Genomic DNA, 24,881 nt, shown 5'->3' with positions numbered 1-24,881 from the left:
GAATCCTTAATTAGATTAAGATCTCATCTAACATACATACTTAGTAAAACAATGCTTCTTTACCTATTCTCCCTATTTTCTCACTTTTGATGTCACATGCTCATGTTTCAATTCTTGTTTTTATTCCATGTGCATTGCTTTTTATTTTGCATTGGGGAGTCCTTTTTGTATCCCCTTATTTACATGCTTGAAAACTAACTTTTTTTTTTGAATACACATGGTAATTTAAGCACTTTGATTTTCTCATGAACATGTTTTCCAAATTTATTTTATTTCTTTTAACTTTTCTACCTTTTGTTTCTATTACCCATGTTCCCAAAAGGTTTCCCACATTTAACTCTATTCATAATTTTCTATCTTAAGCTAACCAAGGATTCACTTGGGATTTTCTTTTGTTTTTCTGCTTAAGGCTAGTAATTTGGCTAAATAGAATAAAGGGGTTTTAAAAGGCTCAAGGGGGCTAACAAGGGTGATGTAAAAGGTAGGATAATTTGGGGTAAGTGAGCTAAAATCAAATGATGGCCTCAATCATTATTTTGAGATGTACCTATATTCTATAATCAGACATATAGACTAAAACAAAGTAAAGAACACCAGAATAAGAAAGAAGGTCGGAACACACAGGAATAAAAATTATGGTTTGAATGTAACCATACAGTTAAGCTCAAAACTCACAGAATATGTGTTCTCTAGCTGAAAAATCATTTATCACTTATGTATGTCATGCAGGTTTAGTTAAAAATTCTCATTATTCTCTTAAAAAGTAATTTAGGGTAGCCTTTGAAGTTTTAATGTTTCTCCTTGATGAAATGTTGTCAGTTTAACTACATCATGTAATGCTATATATACAAGGTTTCATGGATCTAAATCTATTATGTTCAAGTTCCTAGCTTACACTTTTTATATTTGTCAATTTAAACTAAGCTATAATTAAGCTATCTTATGTAAAAAGGGTAAACTATACTAATTGATCCACTAATAAATCAGAATTGCAAACTAAACTAAATAACTAAAATGTGAACAAAAAATGCAAAATGAAGAAAATAGAGTAAAATACACAAGTAGCAATGTATAAATACTCAGAAAATAACAATAAAAGAAAAAGAGAAAAATACAGAAAAATATCCAAAATAAAAGAAAAAGTATGTAGTAGTTCACCAAAATAAATGCCAGAGATGGCGACCTCCCCACACTTAAAATGAAGCATCGTCCTCGATGCTCAATCAAGCCAGGTGTGAAGGAGTGTCATCACTGGTAGGGATGGTAGCTGGGGTCTCTGTGGCGGTGGTGGGCTGAGAGTCTGGCTGCTGTAGAGGGGAGACTGACTGGATCGAGATCTCCGGATCTGCAGCCTCAAGCTAGGGCATAACCTCCTGATGCGGGGCAGTCTGCTCTGTGGCTGCCTGCTGATGGGTCTCCGCCTGGGAATGAGGCTCCTCCTCGTTCTCATCCTCCTCCTCCTATAATGGCTCTGATGGTGTGTCGGGCTCGGAGGGGATGTCGGCGCCCTGTCTGATCATCAGCTTCAGATGGGAATAGCGTCTCCTGCTGCGGCGCTCCAATCTCTCATACCGGCGCCTGTTACGGCGCTCCATCTGATCAAGCTGGCGAAATAGATGGTGCACGAGGCGATAAATCGGCTCAGAGGCGGGTGGAGGTGCAGTGGTAGCAGCAGGGGCAGCTGGGGCAGCTGTGGATGAAGAGGGTCCAGCAGACGGAGGGGCTGTCTCATCAGTAGCAGTGACAGGTAGTGGTCTGTAGCCTAAAGCAAGGAAGTTCCTGTTGTGAGGAATGATCTTCCTGCAGTCTGCTACTGGTGGTCGCTCATCGGCATCCTCCCAAGGCACATCAGCCTGACGGCCTAGCCGTGTAACTAGATAAGGAAAGGGGAGGGTGCCGCGGACGTGGACCCTGGCCATATAGTGCCGAATGAAACGTGGCAGATAAAGATCCTTACCCTCCAGCACACACCAAAGGAGGGTGATCATGGTAGCCGGGATCTCCGTCTCGTGAGTACTCGGCATCACAAAATTACTCAAGATATGATGCCATAGCCGAGCCTCATCATTCAAGTACACGCTCTCGATCCCTCTAGGCATAGTGGTGTTCTGACCCATCTCCCAAGGAACAGCAGGGTCGAGAGCTATCCGTGCCTTCACAGCATCCCAATCAAACCGCATCTGGCCCATGTCCTCCTCAGCCTGTGTAAAACCATCTGGCTGATCGGACTTGGCTGGGAGCTGGAGAATGGTCTCTATGGCCTCCTCAGTGACCAGAATTTTCTTTTCCCTCAGGTTCACTGCATCTAGGGTAGTAAGGTAGTAGTTGCAATAGAATTCCCGGACCCAAGATGCATTGACCTCTGTCAGTGGTCTCTCCAGAAAGAACCAGCCCCGTTGCTTGATTTGCTCAGTAGTGTACTGCTGGAGGGCTTTTGGAATCTTCAAGGTACGTTCCAGGTATAGATTTCTGGAGTTCGAAAAAGCCGGGTACTTCAATTCACAGTACTAGTTTGCAAATTTTATAGGATCATTTGCAGGAAGCAGCTGGTTAGCTTTCTCTTGCTATGTGAAGTTCTTCTCCCGCCATGATGAATCGTGCATTAGAGCAATGATGGACTGGGAGGAATCTCCTCTCTTGCGCTTGCCTTTACCTTTCCTCTGTGAGGCAGACATCCTGAAAAACAGAAAACCAGGAATTGGATAAAATAGGAAAGCAAATAGGCAATTTAAACAAAGGAAACTCAAAGCGGTAAGGGAGAAATAGAAAAGGAAAATGAGTAATTGAAATGTGATTGAATTTATGTTAAATGGAAAAAAATCAATATGCCATAGTGAGAAAGTTAGAGGAAGTGAAAGTAATCAGAAAAGAGATCAAGAGGGTTAGTATGGTAAAAAGAAATTAGTAAATTAAAATTAGTGAGTTAGGAAAGTAAGTGGCATAGAAAAATTCCATATAACAAAGATTCACAGGTAAGAATAGAAGAACTCATAATCGAATAAAGAAAACAGTGTGATGCTGATTCGAATAGAAATAAAGAAATCAGAAATTCGAATCAGTGAATCACAATTGCAGGTTATGAACCAGGAAATCAAAGAGGATAAGAAAGTGGCCCTAGCATTCATGAAATGGTTTGGGCAGCATTCCAGCTAAAATTGGATTGTCCCGGAAAATAAACAGCAATCATATCAGTTCATATGAATTAAAAAATCAAGTTGCATGTACATAGATATAAAATAAACATAAAAACTCAATGTAAACAGCAGCAACATACAAGAAAGCAGCATATGAATCATGATTATAGCAGCAACAGATTTGCACATAGGATAAAACAGAAGTAAGAACAGTGCAAGTAAACAGACCTAGATTCACTAACCACAGCCTAAGCTACCTAACAACCTAAAAATCCACTACAACATGCAAGTCTAGCTATCCTAATCATGAACATAAACGGAATAAAAAATACATAAAAGTGACGAACGGATGAAAAGGGTTGCGGGTTGCGGAACCTGGTAAGCGGAAGGGGTGGAACAGGGAAGAAGGTGGCTGCGGCGGCGTCCGGCGCGGTGGTGGTGCACGGCGTCGCGGTGGTGGCTGAGGGGGCAGTGGCGGGGGGATGTATTAGGGTTAGTGAGAGAGGAAGAGGATAGGGGAAATGAGGGCGGTGGTTGTTGCTGGCTGAAGGGGATGGGTGGCGGAGAGGGAGAAGCGGCTGGACGGCCGGTGGTGGCTGGGCGGTGCTCGCGGTTGGCAGTGGTGGAGAGGGGAGGAGAGAGGAAGAAGGAAGAAGAGAGAAGGGGAGGGGGTGGTACGGCGGTGGCGTCTGAGCGGCGGCATTGGGGTGGTGGTGTGGTGGCTGGCCGGCGGTGGCTGGGGGAAGAAGAAGAGAGAAGGGGAAGAGGTTTGGGGGTGAAGGGGGGCTGCGCGACTGATAGGGTTCGCAGGCTGGGGGGTTATATTTTCGAATCCACGCGGCCGCGTTCCCCACGCGGTCGCGTGGTTGGGATGAAAATGGGGGTGATGCGATCGCGTGGGTCGCGCGATCGCATGAGAGGGGGGAAAGAGGGGCGACGCGATCGCATGGGTCGCGCGATCGCATCGCTGGAATTCGTGCTAAACGCACGACTCCAGCGCCGTTTCAGCACAACTCTCTGTCTCCTTTTTGGGGTGATATGCAATCCATGCGACGCAATCGCGTCGCTCACGCGGTCGCGTGGGATTGATATTGTGCAAGTGATGCGATCGCATGGGGCATGCGATCGCGTGGGCCAATTTGTATGAAACGCACAAGGGCCGCACGATTCCAGCCTAACTTTCTGTTCGTTGGATCCTTACGCCGATATATATATCACACGGCCGCGTGAGTCACGCGGTCGCATGGGTGGTGTTTTTCGCGATATGACGCGATTGCATGGGGCATGCGGTCGCATCGTGCACCCCTTTTTTTTATATGCATGAAAAATGCAGAATGCAATGACTATCATGAATGCTTATGCATGATTCCAGGTTTAATAAATTAAAATGAAAAATGAAAAATGAAAGCAATTAACAAGAAATAAATTGAAAAAAGAAGCGACCATACCATGGTGGGTTGTCTCCCACCTAGCACTTTTAGTTAGAGTCCTTAAGTTGGATATTGGAGGAGTATCCTGTTATGGCGGTTTATGTTTATATTCGTCCAAAAATCTCTACCAGTGCTTGGAATGCCAATAGCCTTCGGGGTCCCTGATGAGCGGATAATTTATACGCTTTTTGACATTGTTTTTAGTATGTTTTTAGTAGGATCTAGTTACTTTTAGGGATGTTTTCATTAGTTTTTATATTAAATTCACATTTCTGGACTTTACTATGAGTTTGTGTGTTTTTCTGTGATTTCAGGTATTTTCTGGCTGAAATTGAGGGACTTGAGCAGAAATCAGATTCAGAGGTTGAAGAAGGACTGCTGATGCTGTTGGATTCTGACCTCCCTGCACTCAAAGTGAATTTTATGGAGCTACAGAACTCGATATGGCGTGCTTTCAATTGCGTTGGAAAGTAGACATCCAGGGCTTTCCAGCAATATATAATAGTCCATACTTTGGTCAAGAATAGACGATGTAAACTGGCGTTCAACGCCAGCTTTCTGCCCAAATCTGGCGTCCAGCGCCAGAAAAGGATCCAAAACCAGAGTTGAACACCAGAAATGGATCAAAACCAGGCGTTCAACTCCACAAATGGCCTCTGCACGTGCAACACTCAAGCTCAGCCCAAACACACACCAAGTGGGCCCAGGAAGTGGATTTATACATCAATTACTTACTCATGTAAACCCTAGTGACTAGTTTATTATAAATAGGACCTTTTACTATTGTATGAGATATCTTTGGTCTCAGTTTCAATCCATTGTTCATCTTAGGAGACTATTGATCACGCTTTAGGGGGGCTGGCCATCTCGGCCACGCCTGAACCTTCACTTATGTATTTTCATACGGTAGAGTTTCTACACTCCATAGATTAAGGTGTGGAGCTCTGCTGTTCCTCAAAGATTAATGCAAAGTACTACTGTTTTCTATTCAATTCATCTTATTTCGCTTCTAAGATATCCATTCGCACCCAAGAACGTGATGAAGGTGATGATTATGTGTGACGCTAATCACCATTCTCCCCTATGAACACGTGCCTGACAAACACTTCCGTTCTACATGAAATAAGATAGAATGAATATCTCTTAGATCTCCTAACCAGAATCTTCGTGGCGTAAGCTAGAATGATGGCGGTATTCAAGAGAATCCGAAAGGTCTAAACCTTGTCTGTGGTATTCCGAGTAGGATTCAATGATTGAATGACTGTGACGAGCTCCTAACTCGCGATTGCAGGGCGTTAGTGACAGACGCAAAAGGATAGTAAATCCTATTCCAGCATGATCGAGAACCGACAGATGAATAGCCGTGCCGTGACAGGGTGCGTGAGCATATTATTCACTGAGAGGATAAGATGAAGCCATTGGCAAGGGTGATGCCTCCAGACGATTAGCCGTGCCGTGACAGGGCATTGGATCATTTTCCCGAGAGATGACCGAAAGTAGCCATTGACAGTGGTGATGTATCACATAAAGCCAACCATGGAAAGGAGTAAGACTGATTGGATGAAGATAGCAGGAAAGCAGAGGTTCAGAGGAACGAAAAGCATCTCCATTCGCTTATCTGAAATTCTTACCAATGATTTACATAAGTACCTCTATCCCTATTTTATTATATTAAATTCGAAAACACCATTATCCATTTATATCTACCTAACTGAGATTTGCAAGGTGACCATAGCTTGCTTCATACCAACAATCTCCGTGGGATTCGACCCTTACTCACGTAAGGTATTACTTGGACGACCCAGTGCACTTGCTGGTTAGTTGTATCGAAGTTGTGAACCATGGTATTGGCACCATGTTCTTGGTGCCATTGCCAGGGAAAGAAAGAGCCATGAATTTTACATAATTAAAGTGTAATCACGATTACGCGTACCAAGTTGCTCACGTTGCCAGGGATTGTTCGAGCCTGGACATCACAATTTTGTGCACCAAGTTTTTGGCGCCGTTGCCGGGGATTGTTTGAGTTTGGACAGCTGACGGTTCATCCTGTTGCTCAGATTAGGTAATTTTCTTTTTATTTTCTTTTCAAAAATTTTTCAAAAATCTTTCAAAATTTTTCTTTTGTTTTCGAAAAAAAAAATTTATTCAAAATTTTTAAAGAATGAATTCTAGTGTTTCATAAAGCATGTGAAGCCTGGCTGGCTGTAAAGCCATGTCTAATTCCTTTGGGAATGAGTATGTCAGGCGTGTCACGTCTGAATTACATGCTGAAGCTTGGCTGGCCATTGGCCATGTCTAGTGTTTTGGACCGGAGCTTTCATTGAAAGCTTGGCTGGCTAGTGAGCCATGTCTAATTCCTGGACTGAAGCTTTAGACTAAGAATGCAAGATTCCTGGAATTCATGTTAAAAATTTTGGAATCCTTATTTTTCCTTTTTCAATTAATTTTCGAAAAATACCAAAAATATCAAAAAAAAAATTAGAAAATCATAAAAATAAAAAATATTTTTGTTTTTCTTGTTTGAGTCATGAGTCATGTTATAAGTTTGGTGTCAATTGCATGTGCATCTTGCATTTTTCAAAAATTCTCATGCATTCATAGTGTTCTTCATGATCTTCAAGTTGTTCTTGGTAAGTCTTCTTGTTTGATCTTGATGATTTTTTGTTTTGTGTCTTTTCATGTTTTTCATATGCATTCTTGAATTCTTAGTGTCTAAGCATTAAAGAATTCTAAGTTTGGTGTCTTGCATATTTTATTTGAATTAAAAATTTTTCAAAATTGTGTCTATGATGTTCATCTTGACATTCAAAGTGTTCTTGGTGTTCATCTTGACATTCATATCATTCATGCATGCATTCATTGTTTTGATCTAAAAGTTTCATGCATTGCATCTTTTTAGTGTTTTTCTCTTGCATCATAAAAATTCAAAAATCAAAAAAATATCTTTCCCTTTTTCTCTCATCAAATTCGAAAATTTGGATTGACTTTTTCAAAAATTTTTAAAATCAAATTGTTTCTCATGAGTCAAATCAAATTTTCAATTTGAAAATCTTATCTTTTTCAAAATCTTTTTCAAAATTCTTAGTTATTTTCGAAAATTCCAAAAATATTTTTCAAAAATATTTTTCTTATTTTTATATCAAATTTTCGAAAATAGCATAATCAATTAATGTTTTGATTCAAAAATTTGAAGTTTGTTACTTGCTTGTTAAGAAAGATTCAAACTTTAAGTTCTAGAATCATATCTTGTGATTTCTTATGAATCAAGTCATTAATTGAGATTTTAAAAATCAAATCTTTTTCAAAACTACTTTTCAAAAATATCTTCTCATCTTATCTTTTTCAAAATATCTTTTCTAACCTCCTAACTTCTTATCCTTTCAAAATTTGTTTCAACTAACTAACTAACTTTTTGTTTGTTTCTTAACTTTTTCAAAACTACCTAACTAACTCTCTCTCTCTAATTTTCGAAAATATCTTCCCTCTTTTTCAAAATTTCTTTTTAAATAACTAATTATTCTAATTTTTTTTTATTTTCAAAAAAAAAATTTACTAACTTTTTTCAAAAACTATTCTAAAAAAAAAAATCACTAACTCTTTTTCAAAAATTGTTTTCGAAAATTCACTTCCCCCTCTCATCTTCTTCTATTTGTTTATTGATATACTAACATCTTTCCTTCAACTCACCAAAAATCCGAACCCCCTCTCTCTCTGAGTTCAGATTTTCTTTTCTTCTTTTCTTCTACTCACATAAGGGAACCTTTGTGCTTGGGCAAAAAGGATCCCTATTATTATTATTTTTCTGTGCCTTCTTCTTTGTCATATGAGCAGGAGCAAGGATAAGAACATTCTTGTGGAAGCAAATCCAGAACCTGAAAGGACTCTGAAAAGGAAGCTAAGAGAAGCTAAAATACAACAATCCAGAGATAACCTTTCAGAAATTTTCGAACAGGAAGAGGAGATGGCAGCCGAAAATAATAATAATGTAAGGAAGATGCTTGGTGACTTTACTGCACCTAATTCCAATTTACATGGAAGAAGCATCTCCATTCCTGCCATTGGAGCAAACAACTTTGAGCTGAAACCTCAATTAGTTTCTCTGATGCAGCAGAACTGCAAGTTTCATGGACTTCCATCTGAAGATCCTTTTTAGTTCTTAACTGAATTCTTGCAGATATGTGATACTGTAAAGACTAATGGAGTAGATCCTGAAGTCTACAGGCTCATGCTTTTCCCTTTTGCTATAAGAGACAGAGCTAGACTATGGTTGGATTCTCAACCTAAGGATAGCCTGAACTCATGGGATAAGCTGGTCAAGGCTTTCTTAGCCAAGTTCTTTCCTCCTCAAAAGCTTAGTAAGATTAGAGTGGACGTTCAGACCTTCAGACAGAAAGAAGGTGAATCCTTCTATGAAGCTTGGGAGAGATACAAAGGACTGACCAAAAAGTGTCCTTCTGACATGCTTTCAGAATGGACCATCCTGGATATATTCTATGATGGTTTATCTGAGTTATCAAAGATCTCATTGGATACTTCTGCAGGTGGATCCATTCACCTAAAGAAAACGCCTGCAGAAGCTCAAGAACTCATTGACATGGTTGCAAATAACCAGTTCATGTACACTTCTGAAAGGAATCCTGTGAATAATGGGACGCCTATGAAGAAGGGAGTTCTTGAAGTTGATACTCTGAATGCCATATTGGCTCAGAATAAAATATTGACTCAGCAAGTCAATATGATCTCTCAAAGTCTGCATGGAATGCAAGCTGCATCCAACAGTACTCAAGAGGCTTCTCATGAAGAAGAAGCTTATGATCCTGAGAACCCTGCAATAGCAGAGGTGAATTACTTAGGTGAACCTTATGGAAACACCTATAACTCATCATGGAGAAATCATCCAAATTTCTCATGGAAGGATCAAAAGCCTCAACAAGGCTTTAATAATGGTGGAAGAAACAGGTTTAGCAACAGCAAGCCTTTTCCATCATCCACTCAGCAACAGACAGAGAACTCTGAACAAAATACTTCTAATCTGGCAAACTTAGTCTCTGATCTGTCTAAGGCCACTGTAAGTTTCATGAATAAAACAAGATCTTCCATTAGAAATTTGGAAGCACAAGTGGGCCAGCTGAGTAAAAGGATCACTGAAATTCCTCCCAATACTCTCCCAAGCAATACAGAAGAGAACCCAAAAGGAGAGTGCAAGGCCATTGACATAAGCACCATGGCCGAACCTACAAGGGGAGTGGAGGACGTGAATCCCAAGAAGGAAGACCTCCTGGGACGTCCAGTGATCAATAAGGAGCTTCCCTCTGAGGAACAAAAGGACTCTGAGGCTCATCTAGAGACCATAGAGATTCCATTGAACCTCCTTATGCCCTTCATGAGCTCTGATGAGTATTCCTCTTCTGAAGAGAATGAGGATGTTACTGAAGAGCAAACTGCCAAGTTTCTTGGTGCAATCATGAAGCTGAATGCCAAATTATTTGGCATTGATACTTGGGAAGTTGAACCTCCCTTGCTCATCAATGAACTAAGTGATCTGGATCAACTGACATTGCCTCAGAAGAGACAGGATCCTGGAAAGTTCATAATACCCTGTACCATAGGCACCATGATCTTTAAGGCTCTATGTGACCTCGGTTCAGGAATAAACCTCATGCCCCTCTCTGTAATAGAGAAACTGGGAATCTATGGGGTGCAAGCTGCTAAAATCTCATTAGAGATGGCAGACAATTCAAGAAAACAGGCATATGGACAAGTAGAAGACGTGTTAGTAAAGGTTGAAGGCCTTTACATCCCTGCTGATTTCATAGTCCTGGATACTGGAAAGGAAGAGGATGAATCCATCATCCTAGGAAGACCTTTCCTGGCCACAGCAAGAGATGTGATCGATGTTGACAGAGGTGAAATAGTCCTTCAATGGAATGAGGACTCCCTTGTGTTTAAAACTCAAGGATCTCCCTCTGCAACCATGGAGAGGAAGCAGAAAAAGCTTCTCTCAAAGCAGAGTCAACCAGAGCCCCCACAGTCAAACTCTAAGTTTGGTGTTGGGAGGCCACAACCAAACTCTAAGTTTGGTGTTGAACTCCCATATCCAAACTCTAAGTTTGGTGTTGGAGAGTCTCAACAAAGCTCTGCACATCTGTGAGGCTCCATGAGAGCCCACTGTCAAGCTATTGACATTAAAGAAGCACTTGTTTGGAGGCAACCCAATGTTTATTTATCTAACTATATTTTTTCTTAGTTATATGTCTTTATAGGTTCATGATCATGTGGAGTCACAAAATAAACAAAAAATTCAAAAACGGAATCAAAAACAGCAGAAGAAAAATCACACCCTGGAGGAGCATCTGCCTGGCGTTCAAACGCCAGAACAGAGCATGGTTCTGGCGCTGAACGCCCAGAATGGGCAGCATCCTGGCGCTGAACGCCCAGAACAAGCATGGTTCTGGCGTTCAACGCCAGAAATGGCAGCAAATGGGCGTTGAACGCCCAAAATGGGCACCAACCTGGCGCTGAATGCCCAGAGTTGTGTGCAAGGGCATTTTGCATGCCTAAATTGGTGCAGGGATGTAAATACCTTGACACCTCAGGATATGTGGACCTCACAGGATCATCTCAGGATCTGTGGACCCCACAGGATCCCCACCTACCTCCACTCACTCTCTTCTCTATTCTCAATCATCCTCTATTCCCAATAAACACCCTTCCCTATTAACCCTTTACCACTCACATCCATACACCCACTTACCTTCAAAATTCAACATCTCTTTCCCACCCAATCCCACCCATATGGCCGAATACATACACCCATCCATCTCCTCCATATCTTCTTCTTCTTCCTCTATTCTTTCTTCTTTTGCTCGAGGGCGAGCAACATTCTAAGTTTGGTGTGGTAAAAGCATAGCTTTTTTGTTTTTTCCATAACCATTGATGGAACCTAAGGCCAGAGAAACCTCTAGAAAGAGGAAAGGGAAGACAAAAGCTTCCATCAAGGGTCTATAGCTCAATGGTAGAACATTTGACTGCAAATCAAGAGATCCCTGAGATACCTCAGGGGATATATTTTCTTCCACACAATTATTGGAAGCAACTAAGGGTGGAACATCAAGAGCACTCCATCATGCTCCATGAAATAAGAGAAGATCAAAAAAAAGCAATGAGGGAGGAGCAACAAAGACAAGGAAGAGACATAGAAGAGCTCAAGGACATCATTGGTTCCTCAAGAAGGAAACGCCACCATCACTAAGGTGGATTCATTCCTTGTTCTTATTTCTTCTGTTTTTTGTTTTTTATATGTTATGTGCTTATCCATGTTTGTGTCTTCATTACATGATCATTAGTAGTTAGTAACTTTGTCTTAAAGATATGAATGTCCTATGAATCCATCACCTCTCTTAAATGAAAAATGTGTTAATTCCAAAAGAACAAGAAGTACATGAGTTTCGAATTTATCCTTGAACTTAGCTTAATTATATTGATGTGGTGACAATGCTTCTTATTTTCTGAATGTATGCTTGAATAGTGCATATGTCTTTTGAAATTGTTGTTTAAGAATGTTAAATATGTTGGCTCTTGAAAGAATGATGACTAGGAGACATGTTATTTGAAAATCTGAAAAATCATAAAAATGATTCTTGAAGCAAGAAAAAGCAGCAAAGAACAAAGCTTGCAGAAAAAAAATAGGCGAAAAAAAAAATAAAATAGAAAGAAAAAGAAAAAGCAAGCAGAAAAAGCCAAAGCTCTTAAAACCAAGAGGCAAGAGCAAAAAGCCAATAATCCTTAAAACCAAAAGGCAAGGGAAATAAAAAGGATCCCAAGGCTTTGAGCATCAGTGGATAGGAGGGCCTAAAGGAATAAAATCCTGGTCTAAGCGGCTAAACCAAGCTGTCCCTAACCATGTGCTTGTGGCGTATAGGTGTCAAGTGAAAACTTGAGACTGAGCGGTTAAAGTCAAGGTCCAAAGCAAAAGAAGAGTGTGCTTAAGAACCCTGGACACCTCTAATTGGGGACTTTAGCAAAGTTGAGTCACAATCTGAAAAGGTTCACCCAATTATGTGTCTGTGGCATTTATGTATCCGGTGGTAATACTGGAAAACAAAGTGCTTAGGGCCACGGCCAAGACTCATAAAGAAGTTGTGTTCAAGAATCATCATACTGAACTAGGAGAGTCAATAACACTATTCGAAATCTGAAGTTCCTATAGATGCCAATCATTCTAAACTTCAATGGATAGAGTGAGATGCCAAAACTATTCAAGAGGCAAAAAGCTATAAGTCCCGCTCATTTGATTGGAGCTATGTTTCATTGATAGTTTGGAATTTATAGTATATTCTCTTCTTTTTATCCTATTTGATTTTCAGTTGCTTGGGGACAAGCAACAATTTAAGTTTGGTGCTGTGACGAGCGGATAATTTATACGCTTTTTGACATTGTTTTTAGTATGTTTTTAGTAGAATCTAGTTACTTTTAGGGATGTTTTCATTAGTTTTTATGTTAAATTCACATTTTTGGACTTTACTATGAGTTTGTGTATTTTTCTGTGATTTCAGGTATTTTCTGGCTGAAATTGAGGGACTTGAGCAGAAATCAGATTCAGAGGTTGAAGGAGGACTGCTGATGCTGTTGGATTCTGACCTCCCTGCACTCAAAGTGAATTTTCTGGAGCTACAAAACTTGAAATGGCGTGCTTCTAATTGTGTTGGAAAGTAGACATCCAGGGCTTTCCAGCAATATATAATAGTCCATACTTTGGCCAAGAATAGACGACGTAAACTGGCATTCAACGCCAGCTTTCTGCCCAAATCTGGCGTCCAGCGCCAGAAAAGGATCCAAAACCAGAGTTGAACGCCAGAAATGGATCAAAACCTGGCGTTCAACTCCACAAATGGCCTCTGCACGTGCAACACTCAAGCTCAGCCCAAACACACACCAAGTGGGCCCAAGAAGTGGATTTATACATCAATTACTTACTCATGTAAACCCTAGTGACTAGTTTATTATAAATAGGACCTTTTACTATTGTATGAGATATCTTTGGTCTCAGTTTCAATCCATTGTTCATCTTAGGAGACTATTGATCACGCTTTAGGGGGGCTGGCCATCTCGGCCATGCCTGAACCTTCACTTATGTATTTTCATACGGTAGAGTTTCTACACTCCATAGATTAAGGTGTGGAGCTCTGCTGTTCCTCAAAGATTAATGCAAAGTACTACTGTTTTCTATTCAATTCATCTTATTTCGCTTCTAAGATATCCATTCACACCCAAGAACGTGATGAAGCTGATGATTATGTGTGACGCTCATCACCATTCTCCCCTATGAACACGTGCCTGACAAACACTTCCGTTCTACATGAAATAAGATAGAATGAATATCTCTTAGATCTCCTAACCAGAATCTTCGTGGCGTAAGCTAGAATGATGGAGGAATTCAAGAGAATCCGGAAGGTCTAAACCTTGTCTGTGGTATTCCGAGTCGGATTCAATGATTGAATGACTGTGACGAGCTCTTAACTCGCGATTGCAGGGCGTTAGTGACAGACGCAAAAAGATAGTAAATCCTATTCCAGCATGATCGAGAACCGACAGATGAATAGCCGTGCCGTGACAGGGTGCGTGAGCATATTATTCACTGAGAGGATAAGATGAAGCCATTGGCAAGGGTGATGCCTCCAGACGATTAGCCGTGCCGTGACAGGGCATTGGATCATTTTCCCGAGAGATGACCGAAAGTAGCCATTGACAGTGGTGATGTATCACATAAAGCCAGCCATGGAAAGGAGTAAGACTGATTGGATGAAGATAGCAGGAAAGCAGAGGTTCAGAGGAACGAAAAGCATCTCCATTCCCTTATCTGAAATTCCTACCAATGATTTACATAAGTACCTCTATCCCTATTTTATTATATTAAATTCGAAAACACCATTATCCATTTATATCTACCTAACTGAGATTTACAAGGTGACCATAGCTTGCTTCATACCAACAATCTCCGTGGGATTCGACCCTTACTCACGTAAGGTATTACTTGGACGACCCAGTGCACTTGCTGGTTAGTTGTATCGAAGTTGTGAACCATGGTATTGGCACCATGTTCTTGGCGCCATTCCCAGGGAAAGAAAGATCCATGAATTTTACATAATTAAAGTGTAATCACGATTACGCGTACCAAGTTGCTCACGTTGCCAGGGATTGTTCGAGCCTGGACATCACAATTTCGTGCACCAGTCCCAAACTAAGCATGTGAAGCTTCTGAGCAGCTTCAAACAAATTTTTAGGCTCCTGTGGTAACAAATGTCAGAATAAACCTCAGGATTCCAAGCCTTGCGTTTAAATCCGCCTCTGTCTTGGTCTACATGTCTCCATCCGGGCGGTTTAAAAAATAGAATCTCACCGTGGTGACCAAACGTTCTCCGTGATCCATGCAATTGAGCATGATACCAATCCGTGTACTTCGAGGAGAAGCGCGGAACCTTATTGAACCTGGTGCACCAGTTCTGAGTACGAGCCAATTCCCTCTTACTCTTAAAGCCGCAAAGAGCTCTAAGTTGGCCATCTGTTTCAAGCAAACCATATTCAAGTGAATAAGTAAAGCTATAAGTTAAGGATTGTACCCACTTGAAGCTTGTATTAGGTGGTAATGGCCTTGGAATTGGTGTTTTTGGTGGTTCTGCAAGTTCCGTTTCCTTGTGCTCTTCTGTGAATTCTTCCACTTCCTCGCAAAGATCTTCAATTGTATCTGTATCCTGGTCAAAGTCTTCTATATCTTCCTCATCACTTGAGTCATAGATTGGAGGTTGAGAGAAATCTACCTCTGCATTATCTTCATATTCACTTGGGGAAGATTCTTCGATCTCAGAGAATTCACTTGCGGACGCAAGTCCATCACTAGGAGAACTAGACTTGTGACTATCATCATCAAGAAAATTTGCTTCTTGGATTATTCCGTCTGATTCTTCGTAAACGACTTGCCTTGGAGATTATACGGTATCCTCTTTAGCATCAACTGTAGCATCTCGGACGGAGTTTTCCTCAATTCTGGATTCCCAAGGAAGTTCAGCATCTCCTAGATCTTCAACCAACTTTTCTTCTTGAACAATGACAGCTTCTTCCACTTGTTCTAGTATGAATTCATTCTCTGTCTTGTCCACTGGAGTCTCTAGTATTTCTTTCATCAGGCTGTCCACATGGAGCTGTGGTTGATCCTTGTATATTTGAGCGCCTAGTGGCCCATTGAATTAGTGCTTGCTCCAGTTGTTGAATGGTTGTTTGAAATTTAATCACTGTTTCTTTTAGGCGATCCTCTGCTTCGCGGTTTGCCAGACTTGGACATGATACAAAGGAAAGTGGTGATGATTGGGAACGATAGGATTGGTATTGGGGTAAGGAAGGATCATATGATGGCGAATGGTGAAGAGAAGCTTGTGAGTGTGGTGGTTAGAGATTATGTTGAAAGGATGGTTCATATGCACGGGGTGGGACTTGTTGGTAGTTACAAGGTTGTCCACCATGTCTTTCAGCTGGGTATGCACGGTAGAATGGTCTTTGTCCAGGATATCTCGGAGGGTGTTGCTGCCTAAAGGGTTGATTAGATCCTCTTGGCTCCATCCATCCTTGATTGGTTTGACCTTGACACACATTCCTGCTGTAACTTCTATTTCCTTTAACAATATTAGAACCAAACTCAAAGCGAGAGGGGTGAGAGTCCATAGTAGCAAATAAAGATAAAAAGGAAAAACAAAAATAAATAAACAAGCAAAAGAAAAATATTTACAATAAGCAATAATAAGGCACACGTTAGCAGTTCCCCGGCAACGGCGCCATTTTGACGTCGGGATTTCTGCCAGTAAAGAATGTCATAAAAACAGTCGCGTTGTAGATATAGTCTCTAAACCGACAAAAATCCCTTCGTACAAACGTTTTGGTTGTCACAAGTAACAAACCCGTTAAAAATTGTTAACCGAGTATTCAAACCTCGGGTCGTCTTCTCAAGGAACTGCGAGGAAGTATGTTCTTATTATTGGTTATAAAGGTTGTAATCGGGGTTTAGAAGGTGAGAAGCAAGTAATTTAAATGACGAGTGAATTAAATGGCAATTAAAAATAAATAATAACTGTAAAAAACAATTTTTGGCAAGATAGGGGAAATTAGAAGTCCAACTTAGTTATCCCTCTCAACAATAATGAAAGTTGTATTTTAATTTCACTTGGTCAACCCTTGCCAGGGCAAAGGAAAGTCAAGGGACTAATTAATTTGACCTTTGAATCCTAATTGTTTCCTAAGAAAAGGTTGGGATTATTTAGGTTCAGATCAATTAGCAAAATAACGATTATCAATTATGTTGAGTTTAATAACTGTTGAGTTACTAAATTCTTAACCAAGACCAAAAGGGGGAAAAGTAAATTGCTGGAATAATGAAAGTATCCTTAGATGGGAAGCAATGGCAACTTAAATCAAAGAGAACAATTATAAACTGAAAATACCTCAAATATCATTAATTCAAATAGAGATCTGTAACATGGAATAATTCATAAATCAAATTATAATAATCAATTCAAATGTTGGGATAAAAGTAAAACTAAAATAAAAGAACATTAAAACCTGGATCCAGAGTTACTCCCAAAACAAGAAGTCCTAAATGCTAAGAGAGAGAGAGAGAATCTCTCTCTAAACTAAATCTAAATCATGAAAACTAGAAATTGGCGAGCTCTCTCTGAATGGATACATTCCTCCACTTTATAACCTCTAGTCTATGCTGTCTGTACTTGAATCTGGACCAAAAAAGGCTTCAGAATTCGCTGGGGGCGTATTCTGTAATTTCTGGTGCGTGGCCTCTGTCACGCGTCCGCGTGGGTCACGCGGTCGCGTCATTCGGAGCTTTTCCTTGCCACGCGGTCGCGTCAGTCATGCGACCGCGTCATGTGCATTCTGCTTAAGGCGCGCGGTCGCATCAGTCATGCGGCCGAGTCGCTGCTGATTCGTGCTTGGCACGCGATCGCGTCATCCATGCGATCGCGTGGGTACCAGTTTCCTTAAAGCTCCGTTTTGCTTTCTCCTTCTATTTTAGTATGTTTCCTTTTTCATCCTTTAAGTCATTCTGCCTTTAGAAAATCTGAAACTACTCAACACACTAATCACGGCATCGAATGGAAATAAAGGTAATTAAAATAATTAATTTTAAAGCTTAGAAAACATGTTTTTCATTTACATCACACAATAAGGAAGGGAAAGTAAAACCATGCAATTAATGTGAATAAGTAGGTGAAGGATTGTATAAATCACTCTAATTAAGCACAAAGGAACTCATGAAATATGGGTTTATCAATTGTATATCACCATCATCATCATCACCCATCACCTTCTCATAGTTGACCTCTCCCGATGGGTTCTTTTAGCGCTGAGGACAGTGCATGACTTAAGTGTGGGGGAGGATCTTCTATTTTTTGGTGTAAATATTCTCTCCTGAACACTTGTCATTTTAGTTTATTTTCAGTCTATATTATGCTTTTTGTGGATATTTATAGTACTTTGACTTATGCACTACTGTTTAGTACTTTGGTATATATATATATATATATTAGTTGCTTCTAGTTACATCTAGTATTGCACTTTCATTTTAGTATATACGTACATATTGCATTCCTTATATTGCTAATATATAGTAGAGATATGGATTGTGATTGGATGATGTGAATAGCTTATACCTGGTTATCTTAATCCTAATTGTTCATGTTACTTTTTGCTTGTTAAAAATTAGGAAAAGAACTAGGAAATTTTGAGAAATTTGGCATCCATCACATCATACATACATATAGGAAATAATTTTGGTGAAAAAAAAACAACAAAAAATTTTCCAAGAATTTTGTCAAGAGCATGCTATTGAATTGATTGAGAAAACTGTTTTCAAACTTGCTTGAATGATTTTATTTTTGAACATAGAAGAGTAAAGAACAAATACCTTGTGAGTTTTGGGCTTATATCGAGTGGTTACACCTTTTAACCACTAACTTTGTTCATTGTGTGACATATCTCTTCTATGATTGTAATCTTCGTTTTGCTTGATTCTTTATTTCCATTGATTGATGTCTTGAATTTCATTGAGCATGATTGAGGCAATCTTTGATAAAAGCATACTTTACCCATATAGCCTTACCCTTGTGTTCCGAGGGTTACCTGAAACTGTAGGTCGATCTCGGACGAAATCTTCTGTTCTGGTCGGAGATGACGTGTCCGGCTGGTGGATGGCGGCCGGAGCTGTCATGTTCGATTTGTTGGGCTGGCTATGCTGCTGATCCTTCACCACCGGAGGGTGGTGGTACCTGCAAGGGACTCCGATGCTTAAGTTAGCAAGGGTATTAAGCAGGTTTTTTTAGTAGAATCAGAGTATGAGTTATACCTGGGTGCTCCAGTGTATTTATAATGGTTGTAGAGTGACCTTTCTGGAGATAAGATAGCTATCTTATCTTATCTTTGAGCGAGGTCATCTTATCTTCAAGGGAACCGCCCTTATCTCTATAGGCTTGGGCTGCCTTTGGATTTGGGTCGTGTTCCTTTGTTTGGGCCCTTTTTAGGCTTTTTCTAGTGATTTGGCCGAGCTCTTTGAGAAGAGGTCGGGTAGTCCTGTCTTGAAGAGGTTGGTCGACTTGTCGTCAAACTTTTCGGGTCGGACATCTCAACCTAGGGTATGAACAGTGCCCCTGCTCGAGTGTGGTCTTCCTTTCAAGGTCGAGTTTTTAGGACTTCGATCCTTCTCTGGTGAAGCCGAACTCGAGCATTTCGTCGCTTTTTCCTTTTGTAGAGTTTCCCTTTGAATGCGGAACGTTTTTCTTTTAAATTTTTATCCTTTTGAAAATGTGTGTCTCCTTGCTTTGGAAATGTGCGAGGGTTTAATAACCTCATTAATTCTTTTAATACTCCGTTCATTTTGAACTTTTCACAAAAAACGGTTTTCTCTTCTTTTTCTTTCTTGCTGTAACTTCTCCTTTTCTCTCTACCCTTCTGTTTTTCCTGGAGCTTGCATTTTTGCGTTTCTCTCTGTGACGCCATTTGGTGGTTGTGTTTTCCTTGATCGAGGGAAATTCTGGATTTTGTCCTTTTCGCTTCTTCAGTGCTTTCTCCTCTTTCAGGTTGGTTCCTCTTTTCTTTGACTTCTTTCATCGTTCTTCCTTTATGCTTGCATCGTTCTACTCTTGATAGAGTTTTGATCTGGCTTAACTTTGTGTTGGAAAGCTTGAACCTTTTCGTATTCTTATGCTTGTGGGTGGCTTTGATGTATTTTTTCTGGCTTTCTTTCGCCCTTATGTATACTCTTGGCATTTTTTCTGATGATTGAGGCTTTTTAGGGGTTTGCATGTTGTTGCCTGTTTCTGCATTTTCTGGTTTTGTAGCTTTTTGAGACAATGGCTTGTTTGATTCTAAAGAAAGGTTGCGTCTTTGATGATTTTCGCTTGACATATTTTTGTTACTTGGTAGTTCTTTTAACTGATAGACTGAAACTATAGTTTGAGGGGCGGTTATTGATGACTTATTTGGTTTGAAATTTTCTTCTCGGAGTGTTAATTGAAAGAAGGTTTTTCTTGCTAATTTCCTTAAGTCCTTGCTCTGTTATTGCCTCCAAAGGATGCCCCTGGAACAGTGGGTTGTGTCCTGGGTTTTCCTTTTGTCATGTGTGCCCTAGATCGAGTTATATCTGTTTTGTCTGAGCTATTTTCTTTGTTGTGCCTGAGCTATTTATTTAGTAATTCCTCTCTCTTTTCTTTGCTGTAGGATTAGTTGACCATGTCTTCTCGCAAAAATATTTTTGAGACTTCCTCCAAAGTCCCCGAGGGCATGTCTGATTGGCTGGACTCCCTTATCTTGATGTGCGTCTCTGTAGTTAATTCTGAATTCTATGCAGAGCTTAGGAAACATCACCGACTCTGTAAGAATAGAGATCAGGAAAAGAACTATGAATTGGTAGCGCCTGATTCTGAGGAGAGGGTTTGCTTTTCCACTCTGACCCGAGCGGAACGCCCTTTCTTTTATGCTTATGACTATTTTTTCAGCCAGTTGAATATTACTTTTCCTTTCACTTCCTTTGAGACCGATTTGTTGTGGTCGTGTAACGTAGCTCCATCCCAGCTCCATCCGGACTCCTAGGGTTTTATCAAAATCTTTCAGCTGCTTTGCCAAGAGTTGGACGTCACACCTTCTCAGACTCTCTTTCTTTACCTTTTTGTTTTAACTAAGCCCGGGATTTCTTCGAAAAAGAAAGCCTCTTGGATTTCCTTTAGATCTGCCCAAGGACATAAAGTTTTTGCTATGTATGACGAGTCCTTTAGGGACTTCAAGAACTACTTTTTTAAGGTCCGAGCTGTTGGCAACAGAATGTGGTGGTATCTCGATACACGTGGGAGATGCTTGACGAAGTCGAGCAGGCCTTTGTAAATGTTTTGAGGATAATTAGGGGGAACCTCCTCATCTTGACACCAAGAAATTTCTGGGGGACCTCTCCCTTGTTCAAACTGCGTTGGGTATTAATTAATATTTTTTGCTTTGTTTTTACTTTGCTTCCTTCTTTTAGCAGCTTTTAACCTGCTTCTATGGTTGATTGTTTTTCAGAGATGGCCAAGAATAATGACTCTATGAAAGCCTTTATAAAGACGAGGAAGGCTACTGCGGCCCAAAATATCTCGGCCAAAGTGGCTGCGGAAGGGTCTTCTCGTATTCCTTCTAAACAGCCCCTGCCGAGCTCTCCTAGCCTGAGAAGGATGATCCCTACCCCTCAGATCCATGTGCTTGATCCTCCCCAGGCTTCTGCTGCTGTCTCCTCTCCTACGGCCGTTCCCCCTTCCAAAAGACCTCGGACTATTGAGCCCTTTAATTTAGATGCTCCTGATTTCGATGCTGTTGGGTTTGTCGACCAGCAGATTGCTCCTTATGGTATCATTCCTACTGACGATGTCTCTCTTCTTCGTCATTTGGATTTTATTACTCGGAGTAGCATCAAGATGGCACATATGGGGGCAGCTCTGTATCGAACCGCCCAAGATCTTTCTATCCATGCAACGAAGGCCTTTATGGAGGAGGCCAAATTAGAGTTTGACCGGATTAAGGGTTTGAAGGAGGAGCTCAAGGTGAAAGTGAACAGGTTGGAGAAAGAGTTTGAGGGTGAAAAGACGAGAGCTGTTGCTTTGGCGGCCTCTACAAAGTTGGCTGAGGATACGGCGTTGAAGCATAAGGAGAGCTATGTCACCACTTATAGGGAGATGATGGATCTCAAGGAGAATTTGGAGTCTGTCCGAGCTGATTATGCCGAACTTCAAGGTCATCTTGTAGGCAGTGTTACTGCCGCATATGAGAATTTGAAGGAGCAGGTTCGAGTTCTTGCGCCCGAGCTTGACTTTACTCTCTTCAGCTTGGACAACATTGTGAAAGACGGTAAAATTGTCCCTGAAGACCCTGATGATGATGATGATGTCGAGCCCCCTCCCAAGCCTACTGCCAAAGTCTCTGTTGCGCCGACTTCTTCAACTTCTGCGGGTGGTCATCCCGAGTCAGATCCTGATTGTCAGATCCTGAACCGGGATGATGGGACGGTAGATGCGGTGCCTCTTCAGACTCGTCCTCCTTCACCCCGTGATGCTGCAACTGAGAAATCTTTGGATCTTCTATGATTATTTCTAGGTGTTTTTGTGTATAACCCGACTTATGGGCTTCGAACTCTTTTTATTCTGTAGTTATTATCGTTCTGACTTCTGAATACTTTTTAGTTGCTTTTTTAGCAACTTTTTAAAAAAAATCAAAGGTTAAGCCTTTTGAGGTCGACTTCAGGTGGCCTCTTGGGTCTTGTTTATTATGGCAACTTTGCTCTTGCTTTGCTTAATATTTTTTTCAAGCATCTTCAAGGTGTTGGGATCTTGTTGTCCAACCTCTTTTGATTGCCTTTGTGCTTTCATACTTTGTAGTTTGATTCTGTTGTGGATTTCTGGGTCCAACTTGCGTGTCTTCTGTCGGCCGACTTCTTTATCTCGGCCTGAAGTTATTTCTGGTAATCCATTTTGTTTGGACCTTTGTTAGGTCTCTTTTTATGGATTACTTTTATAACTTTTGTGGTTGCTGGGAGGCCGACTTCATCATGTTGGTCCCTTCTAAGTTATTTCTAGTAATCCCTTTTGGATCTTTGTCAGATCTCTTTTTATGGATTACTTTTTATAACTTTTTTTTTGGTTTTGGGCCGACTACTTTACGTCGGTCCCTTCTAAGTTATTTCTAGTAATCCTCTTTTTTTGGACCTCTGTTAGGTCTCTTTTAGGGATTACTTTTTATAACTTTTTGGTTTTAGGCCGACTTCTTCACGTCGGTCCCTTCTAAGTTATTTTTAGTAATCCTCTTTTTCTGGACCTCTATCAGGTCTCTTTTAGGGATTACTTTTTATAACTTTTTGGTTTTGGGCCGACTTCTTCACGTCGGTCCCTTCTAAATTATTTCTAGTAATCCTCTTTTTTTTGGACATCTGTCAGGTCTCTTTTAGGGATTACTTTTTATAACTTTTTGGTTTTGGGCCAACTTCTTCACGTCGGTCCCTTCTAAGTTATTTCTAGTAATCCTCTTCTTTAGGGCTGGCCAGGCCTCTTTCCAGGGATTTACTTTTTATAACTTTGGTTATTGTGGTCGACTGGTCCGACTTCTTCTACGTCGGCCGGTCTTTAAGTTATTTTTAGCAACCCATTTTTATTAAGACCTCGTCAGGTCCTTTCTATGGATCACTTTCGATAACTTCTTGCATTATTCTGTTTTTGTCGCCTTTTCATCTTTGCCAATTTCGTAGAAATTGGGTTTGATCCCCGTTGGTCGACCTTTTGATGAATTTGGTTTTCATCTTTGTTGGTCTTTACCGTGATCGTGCAGTGAATTTGATTTTCACTTTCTGCCGATCTGTAGCTTGATAATCGGACGATGAATTTTTTGCATTTCAGATTAATGCGTCTTGATAAAGGATTTGTAGGAAATCTGATAAACTTTATTCAAAATATAAAATATGCAAATATATACATGTGGGAGTTTTACTCCTCTAAGTTAGGTATTTTACGAATCTTGGCTTGGCGCCTCATTAAAAAAACTTTTCAGGAAAAAGAGTGCACCTTATCCTAAGATCCATATTACCTCTAATTATAATACCTTCGTAGGTTGCAAGCGTGCCATGACCTGGGAAGCTCTCGCTCTTCGAATTCGGACAGTCTGTAGTACCCCTTTCTAAGTACTTCTATGACTCGGTTGGGTCCTTTCCAGTTTGCTGCCAGCTTTCTTTCTCCAGGTCGAGTTATTCCGATATCATTTCAGATTAGGATGAGGTCATTTTCGGCAAAACCTTGCAGCACTACCTTTTGATTGTATCTTGAAGCCATTTGACGTTTTAATGCCTCTTCCCTGATCCGAGCTCTTTCTTGAATTTCTGGAAGTAGGTCGAGTTCTTCCCTTTGAAGTTGGGAGTTGGCCTCTTCATTGTAGTGGATCACTCTGGGCGACCCTTCTTCAACCTCCACTGGGATCATTGCCTCCATTCCGTAAGCTAAACGGAAGGGTGATTCCTTTGTGGTGGAGTGTGGAGTTGTCCGATATGCCCATAGGACTTGTGGGAGCTCTTCGGCCCAGGCTCCCTTTGCATCCTGTAATTTCTGTTTTAGCCCGGCTAATATGACTTTGTTGGCAGCTTCTGCTTGTCCATTGGTCTGGGGATGTTCTACGGATGTGAATTGGTGTTTTATGTTCAGATCGGCCACCAGATTTTTGAAGCCTACATCTGTAAATTGAGTGCCATTGTCTGTGGTTATAGAGTATGGAACCCCAAACCTTGTGACAATGTTTCTATATAGGAATTTTTGACTTCTTTGAGCAGTGGCGTTAGCTAGGGGTTCTGCCTCGATCCATTTTGTGAAGTAGTCTACCCCTACTATGAGGAATTTGACTTGTCCTGATCCTTGAGGGAAGGGTCCGAGAAGATCGAGTCCCCATTTTGCGAATGGCTAGGGTGAGGTTATGCTGATGAGCTCCTCTGGCGGGGCGATGTGAAAGTTGGCATGTTTTTGACATGGTGGACATGTCTTCACGAATTCTGTTGCTTCTTTTTGTAAAGTCGGCCAATAAAATCTGGCTCGGAGTACTTTTTTGGTAAGTGCCTGTGCTCCGAGATGGTTGCCACAAATGCCACTGTGTACTTCTTCTAAAACTTCCTTTGTGTTGTAAGTCGGCACGTATTTTAATAGTGGTGTTGAAATTCCTCTCTTGTATAGAGTATAATTTATGATGGTGTAGTATTGTGCTTCCCGTTTTA

At 40.7% G+C, this 24,881-nt stretch overlaps 1 non-coding gene across 1 annotated transcript; it reads right to left on the bottom strand.

Annotated features, from left to right (window-relative positions):
* Positions 1-8,921: 8,921 nt before the first annotated feature.
* On the bottom strand, positions 8,922-9,028 carry LOC148579696 (small nucleolar RNA R71). The gene has a single exon (XR_015899719.1). It is a non-coding gene; the product is annotated as a small nucleolar RNA R71 (small nucleolar RNA).
* Between the last annotated feature and the right edge of the window lie 15,853 nt (positions 9,029-24,881).

This window comes from Arachis ipaensis, chromosome B10, assembly GCF_059453495.1.
Source record: "Arachis ipaensis isolate K30076 ecotype BB chromosome B10, ASM5945349v1, whole genome shotgun sequence".
NCBI classification, from domain to species: Eukaryota; Viridiplantae; Streptophyta; class Magnoliopsida; order Fabales; family Fabaceae; genus Arachis; species Arachis ipaensis.
The sequence above is the reverse complement of the archived record's forward strand: the minus strand, read 5'-3'. Positions and strand labels throughout refer to the sequence as shown.